This window comes from Lathyrus oleraceus, chromosome 2, assembly GCF_024323335.1.
Source record: "Lathyrus oleraceus cultivar Zhongwan6 chromosome 2, CAAS_Psat_ZW6_1.0, whole genome shotgun sequence".
Taxonomy (NCBI): Eukaryota; Viridiplantae; Streptophyta; class Magnoliopsida; order Fabales; family Fabaceae; genus Lathyrus; species Lathyrus oleraceus.
In genome coordinates this window covers 360,598,012-360,607,826 of record NC_066580.1, presented here as the reverse complement: position 1 = coordinate 360,607,826, position 9,815 = coordinate 360,598,012, and positions in this window count along the sequence as shown.

The window sequence follows — 9,815 nt, the reverse complement described above, 5'->3', positions numbered from 1 at the left end:
GGATGTTGTGATTTGTGGAGAAAGAACTGAAAGTCTTATCAAAGCGGGAAAAATCCAAGACCCTGGTTCTTCAAGTTCTTCAAGTGCTAAGAAACCATTTTCAGGGGCACCCAGAAGGAGAGAGGGTGAGACAAATGCTATACATAATCAGAGAAGTGGAAACAGAGGACAACAATACCGTCAAGTTGCTGTTGTGACTATTCCAGCAACCCAACCTCAACAACAACAAAGAGGACAACCACAACAACAACAACAACAACAACGCCAATTCCAACCAAGACAAAGAATGCCAGATCGTCATTTTGATCTGCTGCCAATGACTTATGCTGAATTACTCCCTGAACTGCTCAGGCTAAAGTTTGTTGAACTTCGCACTATGGCTCCATTAACAAGGATTCCCGCTGGTTATGATGCTAATGTCCGTTGTGATTTTCATTTTGGTGCGCCAGGGCACCACATCGAGAATTGTCGGGAGTTTCACCATAAAGTTCAAGATTTGATTGATGCCAAGACGATTAACTTTGCTCCTACTCCAAATGTGGTGAATAATCATATGCCTCAGCATGGAGGGCCCAGAGTAAATAGTGTGGAAGATGGGGAAAATTTGAAGTTGGTAGTCAATGTTAATGATGTTCAGACTTCGTTGTTTGTGGTGAAGGAACGTCTCCTTAGAGGGGGAGTATTCCCGGGATGTGACAAAAGTTGTTCAGATTGTGGTAATCATGAAAACGGCTGTGTGAAATTGAAAGAAGGTATCCAGGAATTGATGAATGAAGGTTGTTTACAGTTTGATCGAGTAGTGAAAGACCGTGAAGAGGTATCGACTGTTACCATTTACTTTACACCGTTAGAAGGTCCTGTACATGCTCCAAGAACTATTAGTGCGCCTGTGACTATTGGTACTCCTGTGACCGTAGCTGCGCCCGTGACCATATCTGCTCCGGTGACTGTTGGTGTTCCCGTGATTGTTAATGCCCCAGTAACTATCAGTACTCCTACCACCATTGTTGCTTCTAGTGGAAGACTTTTTGAGAATAGTAGAGCAATTCCGTGGCAATATGACAATGCTTCTTGTAGAAATAGAAGACCAGAGAATCAGACCAGATCAGTAAATCATACTCCATTGACGTTTGGTTCGTCAAATAAGGCTCCAGTAACAGTCGTTTCGGCTGTGGGTAATGTGGGAGGACCCGGAGGATTCACGAGAAGTGGTCGTTTGTTTGCACCACAGGTTCTGAAGGATAACAATGCTGAGGCTCTTGCTAGAACAAAAGGAAAGCAAGTTGTAGTTGAAGAAGAACCAGTGCGAAAGGAAGTGCCCGAGGGTTCTTTTGAGAAGGACGTGGAGGAATTTATGAGAATTATCAAGAAGAGTGATTACAAGATCGTGGATCAGTTGAACCAGACACCGTCAAAAATCTCTATTCTCTCTCTGTTGATGTGTTCCGAGGCACATCGTAACGCCCTGTTGAAAATGTTGAATATGGCTTATGTGCCTCAAGAGATTTCTGTTAACCAGCTTGAAGGTGTTATTGCAAATGTTAACACGAGACATGGTTTGGGATTCACGGATCTAGACTTGACACCTGAGGGTCGCAATCACAATAGAGCTCTGCATATCACGATGGAATGCAAAGGCGCGGTTTTGTCGCATGTTTTGGTTGATACCGATTCTTCTTTGAATGTGCTGCCCAAAAAGGCTCTGAGTAAGCTTGATGCCGAAGGGGTTGTTCTCACACCAAGTGATCTTGTTGTCCGTGCTTTTAATGGATCCAAGCAATCAAATTTTGGTGAAGTCATGTTGCATGTGAAGATCGGCCCGGAAGTGTTTAATATTGTCTTCTATGTGATGGATATTCAACCAGCATATAGTTGTCTGTTGGGGCGTCCCTGGATACATGGAGCCGGAGCAGTTTCTTCGACTCTCCACCAAAAGCTAAAATATGTGTGGGATGGTCAAGTTGTGACCGTGTGTGGCGAAGAGGACATTGTTGTGAGCCATTTATCCTCCTTTAAATATGTGGAGATGGATGGCGAAATTCATGAAACTCTATGTCAAGCTTTTGAGACTGTCGGTATTGAGAAGGTGACTTTTGTTGAACAAAAGAGACCAGGTACCTTGTTTGCGTCCTATAAACAAGCTCTGGAGGTCATTCATTCAGGTAACACGGAAGGCTGGGGCAAGGTGATTGATGTGCCCGTAAAAGAAGACATGTTTGGCGTTGGTTACCAGCCTTTTCAATCATCAGAGCAGGAAGTCCAGAATCAGAAAGGGCCGGGTACTTTCACTAGTGCTGGATTGATGAGTCACGGGGATGTCTTTGCAACAGACAATGAAGATGGTGACAGTGATTGTGATATGGATAATTGGGTGCGCCCGTGTGCTCCAGGGGAGAAGATCAACAACTGGACTGCTGAAGAAATAGTCCAAGTTACTCTTCTGACAGAGTAATTTTCTTCTGTTTTTTCTTTTGGCATGAAAACCCTACGCTCTGCCCAAGGCGTAGTGGTTCATTGTAGGGCCACTTAATGTTTTGAATTTTCAATGATTATCATCAATAAAGGACGTTTTGCAATCAAATTTGTGTTCACTGTCTTTCTGTTTTTATTACTTTCATTTTCAAAACGATAAAAATGGCAATATCTTTTTTGTGACTTCTTTGAACTCTTTTCTAAAATAAAGCATGAAACATCTTTCGTGTAGAATTGACCTTGCGGATTCCATTAAAAATAGTTCTGTTATGGCTCAGTATGACTTCGATAATCCCATTTACCAAGCCGAAGAGGAGAGTGAAGAAGATTGTGAACTCCCCAAAGAATTGGCCAGACTATTGAACTAGGAGGAAAGGGTCATTCAACCTCATCAGGAAGAGTTAGAAGTCATTAACCTTGGTACTGAGGACGCAAAGAAAGAGATCAAGATAGGGGCTGCTTTAGAGGAAAAGGTCAAGAGAGGGCTGATTGAAATGCTGCAAGAATATGTGGACGTATTCGCATGGTCGTATCAAGATATGTCTGGTTTGGATACAGATATTGTGGTGCACAGGCTACCTCTCAGAGAAGATTGTCCTTCGGTAAAGCAGAAGCTTCGCAGAACTAGTTCTGATATGGCTGTCAAGATCAAAGAGGAGGTTCAGAAACAGTTGGATGCAGGTTTTCTAGCAGTTACCAATTATCCCCCTTGGGTGGCCAACATCGTACCCGTGCCAAAGAAGGATGGTAAAGTCAGGATGTGTGTCGATTACCGAGATTTAAACAGAGCCAGTCCGAAAGATGACTTCCCATTACCTCACATTGATGTATTGGTCGATAACACTCCTCAGTCCTCGGTTTTCTCTTTCATGGATGGATTTTCTGGCTATAATCAGATCAAGATGGCGCCGGAATACATGGAGAAGACGACATTCATTACACCTTGGGGCACGTTCTGGTATAAGGTAATGTCATTTGGGTTGAAGAACGCCGATGCTACCTACCAAAGAGCTATGATGAGTCTCTTTCATGACATGATGCACAAAGAAATTGAAGTGTACGTGGATGATATGATTGCGAAGTCTCAGACAGAAGAGGAGCACTTGGTAAACTTGCAAAAGTTGTTTGAAAGATTGAGAAAGTTCAAACTAAGGCTGAATCCAAACAAGTGTACATTTGGAGTGAGATCTGGAAAGCTGTTAGGTTTCATTGCCAGTGAGAAAGGGATTGAGGTTGATCCGGCGAAAGTAAAAGCTATTCAAGAAATGCCTGAACCAAGAACGGAAAAGCAGGTGCGTGGGTTTTTAGGGAGGCTGAACTACATTGCACGGTTCATATCTCATCTAACAGCTACGTGCGAACCGATATTTAAATTGCTAAGAAAAGATCAAGCAATCAGGTGGAACAATGATTGTCAAAAAGCTTTTGATAAGATAAAAGAATATTTGCAGAAACCTCCAATTCTTATACCTCCAATTCCTGGGAGGCCTATGATAATGTACCTTTCAATAACAGAGAATTCGATGGGGTGTGTATTGGGACAGCATGACGAGTCTGGTCGAAAAGAGCATGCAATATACTACCTTAGCAAAAATTTTACCGACTGTGAAACAAGATATTCGCTGCTCGAGAAAACTTGTTGCGCTTTGGCATGGGCTGCTCGCCGACTAAGACAGTATATGTTGAACCATACTACCTTGTTGATTTCTAAGATGGACCCAGTAAAGTATATCTTTGAAAAGCCGGCTCTTACCGGACGAGTGGCTCGTTGGCAGATGATTTTGACAGAGTATGATATCCAGTACACATCGCAAAAGGCCATCAAGGGTAGTATTCTGTCTGATTACCTTGCCGAGCAACCAATTGATGGCTATCAGCCGATGATGTTTGAATTCCCCGATGAAGATATCATGTACTTAAAGATGAAAGATTATGAAGAGCCTCTTGTCGAGGAAGGACCGGATCCCGATGACAAGTGGACACTGATGTTTGATGGGGCGGTAAATGTGAATGGAAATGGTGTTGGGGCAGTACTCATAATCCTAAAGGTGCACACATACCTTTTTCCGCCAGATTGACTTTTGAAGTAACTAACAACGAAGCTGAGTATGAGGCCTGTATCATGGGGATTGAGGAAGCCATCGATCTAAGGATCAAAACTATAGACATTTATGGAGATTCTGCTCTAGTGATTAACCAAGTCAATGGAGATTGGAATACTCATCAGCCGCATTTGATTCCTTATAGAGATTACACCAGAAGGATCATGACTTTCTTTAAGACAGTAAAGTTGTATCATGTACCCAGAGATGAAAATCAAATGGCTGATGCCTTAGCCACATTGTCTTCCATGATTAAAGTTCATTGGCAGAATCATGTGCCACACGTTGCTGTGAATCGACTCGAGAGGCCTGCGTATGTGTTTGCAGCCGAGTCTGTTATTGATGAGAAGCCGTGGTTTTATGATATTAAGAAGTTCCTCAAAAGCCAAGAGTATCCTGAAGGAGCGTCAAAGAATGACAAGAAGACACTAAGAAGGCTAGCTGGAAGCTTTTACTTGAACAAGGATGATGTGTTGTACAAGAGGAACTTTGACATGGTTCTGCTCAGATGCGTGGTTAGACACGAAGCAGACATGTTAATGCAGGAAGTACACGAGGGATCTTTCGGTACCCATGCTGGTGGTCATGGAATGGCCAAGAAGTTGTTAAGAGCCGGTTATTACGGGATAACCATGGAATCTGATTGTTTCAAATACGATCGGAAGTGCCACAAATGTCAGATCTATGCAGATAAAGTGCATGTACCACCAAACCCTCTAAATATTATGAATTCTCCTTGGCCATTCGCGATGTGGGGCATCGATATGATTGGAAAGATTGAACCTACTGCTTCTAATGGACATCGCTTCATCCTGGTTGCGATTGATTACTTTACCAAGTGGGTGGAAGCAGCATCCTATGCCAGTGTTACCAGACAAGTGGTTGCTCGATTCATTAAGAAAGAAATTATCTGTCGTTATGGGGTTCCTGAGAGAATTATCACTGATAATGGTTTGAATCTCAATAACAAGATGATGAAAGAGCTTTGCAAAGACTTTAAGATCGAACACCACAATTCTTCTCCTTACAGACCAAAGATGAATGGTGCGGTAGAGGCGGCAAACAAGAACATTAAGAAGATTTTGCAAAGGATGATTGTGACGTACAAGGATTAGCATGAGATGTTGCCTTTCGCTTTGCATGGGTATCATACCTCAGTGCGTACGTCAACCGGGGCAACTCCGTTTTCACTTGTGTATGGCATGGAGGCAGTCTTGCCAGTAGAAGTTGAAATCCCTTCTTTGAGGGTGATGATGGATGTAAAACTTGACGAGGCTGAGTGGGTTCAAGCCAGGTTTGATGAGTTAAATTTAATTGAGGAAAAGCGATTAGCAGCTGTGTGCCATGGACAACTATATCAGAGAAGGATGAAGAAGGCCTTTGATCAGAAAGTGCGTCCTCGAAGCTATCAGATAGGTGACTTAGTTTTGAAGAGGATCCTTCCTCCCGGTACAGAATACAGGGGCAAGTGGACTCCGAATTATGAAGGTCCATATGTTGTTAAAAAGGTCTTTTCTGGTGGAGCCTTGATGCTTACAACTATGGATGGTGAAGATTTTCCGTCTCCTGTGAATTCAGATGTAGTCAAAAAATACTTCGCATAAACTGACCCGCTGGACAAAAAAAAGAAAGTCCAGGCAAAAAAGGGGCATCCTGGAGAACCAAGAGAAAAAGAAAAGAAAAAGGTTCGGGCAAAAGTTAGGGATAAAGAATAAAAATAATATGTACACCCGGTAAGTCGAAAACCTGCAAAGGCGGCTTAGGCAAAAATGGGTATCCCGGTGGATTGAAAACCTGAAAAGGCGGTCCAGGCAAAAGAGGGATTAAAGCGAAGACTACAGTCTAAGTTATCTGTACTTCATCGCGTTTCAGTGTCTACCATCTTGAAGGATATGATCGGTCTAATCACTCGTCTCAGAAAGCAAAGAATTTGGGGAAAGTGAAGAGCTATGAGTCATAACAGAATTGGAAAATAGTGGAATGTCGTGATCACATTGCCAATAGGATAGTTTATTTTCTCTTTTGGCGCAATTACCTCTTCCTAGGAATTACTTCCTGATGTATTTGCCTTTATAGGCCATTTTCAATCAATAAAAGTCGTTATTCAGTCAAATTGCTCTCATTTTTTATTTTTTCTGTTTTGTTTGCAAAAAACGTCCGAATTTTTGATAAACATTGCATCTAAAAACATGAAGGTTAGACAATGACGTGCGGAAAGATAAAACATCTGAAAATCATTTTGAATGTTGAGTACACTTGAGTATATTTTGTCCATATGATCCCCTGGGGCATGTATGTCCTGTCGTTTTGCAGGTTACTATCTTTGATTGATGGATAAAGCAGATGGGCCAAAGTTTGTTCGAAGGAAGACCCTGTTGTTTCAGCACTGTCCAGTCGTGTAAGAAGTTGGGTTGTCTAAGTCGAGTTCAGAATTTGTTTCGCCAGCATGGTCGAGAGGTTGGTGTTTTCCCAACAAGTGACTCCCTAGTTGAGTTGGTTTCTCTACCGTCCCGAGAATGTTAGATCAGTAAGTATCCTCAGCAGAATTGTTGTATGTCCCCACAGAGTTGGAAGATCGAATCAGAAATTGTGTGCTCAGTAAAGTGATCATTTGCTTTCCCAGCTGAAGTTTTCCTCCCTCTACATCTTGCATGTAGTAATCATCATTTGCATTCGCATTCTCAAAACGCGTAGCATTTCCATTCAGTATGGAGCATTACGCCATGGAAAACTCAAACATATGCATACATGTATTAAACCAGATTGGATCATATCTCCAGAAGAGACGGATCATTTTTCAACATCAGTGTAGCGCATTTGCAGCAGTTGCTCTTGGCAACATTCAGAATCGATAATCCTAGTGAGATTTATTTTCTCACCAGTCCGTGAAAGGAAAGCTTGATTCTCTTCCGATTTAGTCACCAGTAAGTGTCTGCCTTATTTTGACATATGTAAATATCGTCCTTGCGATACCGGTAAGTGTCGTCCTGATCCCCGTAAATGTCTGTGCGTTTCTTTGATGTCGGTGAACATCATCTTTCGATGTCGGTAAACGTCGAATTCCAATCGTTGGCCATCAGTAAATGGCATGTCTCTCTTTATGTCTACAAAAAAATCGTTCCGTCAACACCCGTGTGTGTCCTTTCCCTTTTTTTGGTGTAGGTAAACATCATTGTTCGATGTCGGTAAACATCAGCCGCTTGTTAACCATCGGTAAATGGTTTTGTCGTTTAAGATTCCCCAGCAGATTCGCTATCTGTAAATATCGAGTATTTCATTTTCGCCATCGGTAAATGGTTTCGTTTCATAAAGGTATTCTTTCCCTGGTGTTTGTAAACATCTTTGTTTGATGTCGGTAAACATCGAGTTCCTTCCCAGTCATCGGTAAATGTCTGGTCTTGTTTCACTTATAAACATCTTTGTTCGATGTCGGTAAACATTGAGTTCCTTCCCAGTCATCGGTAAATGTCTGGTCTTGTTTCACTCATAAACATCATTGTTCGATGTCGGTAAACATCGAATTCAGGCCCAGTCATCGGTAAATGTCTGGTCTTGTAGCGCTTTCCTTGATATCGGTAAATATCAAATTTTGTTTTGAAGCCGCCATCGGTAAATGGCCTCGCTTTTCTTGATTCGTCACCTACAGAGTGCAAATTCTCCGGTTCTTTTGGTATTCAATCCCTATTTACCTTGAAAGTCTGATAGTCGCTGCTTTCATCCGTTCAGATTCATAGTTGATTGAATAGGGGCAGCTGTAGCACCTCAAATTTGCCCTCCTCATTCATGCATTTCATCATGTCAATCAGAAGAATTAGCTCCAAGAGTTTGTCTTCCAAGAAGCTTGTATTCATCTGGGTATCAAAGTCAAAGTAGGGTCCCTCAAGGATTGAGATGCAATCTTGGTTTGAAGGTCTTATGGATGTTGTGTAGAGCTCTGGGAAGCTAGGGTTTCATTTTCAGAGATTTTCTTCAAAGGATCAAGCTTAATGGGCTCAGTACGGTTCAAAATTCAACTGTGAAGTCAAAAGTCAACTGTTGGTCAACTGAGGGTCAAATGGCTAGGGGATGACTTGAGATACTTCCAACATGTTCAAATGGGGTCTATTCATCATTCAAAACATTAATATTGAAGGAGCAAAAGATGTTCCTGAGCTGTCATGTTCGCTAGGCGAGCAATCCTTCGCTAGGCGAAGCCCACGCTTCCTCCTTCGCTCCAGCGAACCTTGATGATGTTGCTACTGGAATTGCTCGCTACCTGCTCACTGGATGCTCGCCTAGCGAGTAAGTGCTAGCTGTGTTTTTATCCAAGTCTGGGAGTGTTCGCTGGAGACTCGCTGAGTGCTCGCCTAGCGAACCCTTCGCTACCTCACTCGCCTAGCGAGCTTGCCAGTAAAAAGACAAAAATAACCAGAAATGATTATGGACTTGGACTCTCTCATTTGAGCCCACCAAGCCAAGAAAATCAGAGTATAAATTCTAAATTTCATTTGAGCAAAACACTACGATCCTATTCTGGAATTTTTTTGGTGCAGTCTCCATACACACTAAAAGACTCTGACTCTCACTCTCACACTTTTCACTTCCATTTCACAAAAACCCTAACTATTGCATTGCAAACCCAACCGTGCATTTCAATTTCAATCGATCTCTCCAATCAGGTTTGCTCTATTTCCATTACTTTATGTTTTGAATTTGAAATTTCTGAAGTATGAATCATTAGGGTTGAATTTGGGAGATCGGGTTTTTAGATTTGCATGTGAATGTGTAGAACAATGCCTTGAATGTTTAATCACTTAGTTTCTGAAATGGGTACCATAGGATTTAGGGTTTTCTGAAATTGGTCTGTTATCAAGGAATAACCCAGAACCCGTAGGCATTCTCTAGCACTTCTCTAAGCGAACCTGTAGCGAAGCTTCGCTAGGTCTTCGCTAAGCGAAGCAGTAGCGATCATGACAGTAGTTGGTTTTTCTGTTTGCTCTCTAATCTGTTTTGTGTTTGTTATGACATGCTTTATATTGCATCCGGGCACATGTTTTAGTATGTATGTCATGTCTTGATGTGTCGATCCTTGCCACCTGACTTTGAGTTTTAATATCCTTTTGATGCATTTGTTTGACAAGAGGTTTAGGCCTCCTACCCTTGGTTGCTTTTTGTGAGCTTTTTGTGAACTTTAATAGCATGATTCATGTGGTCGCTATAATGATTTTGTTTGGTGCAACTCATGATTGCACCCCATCTTGT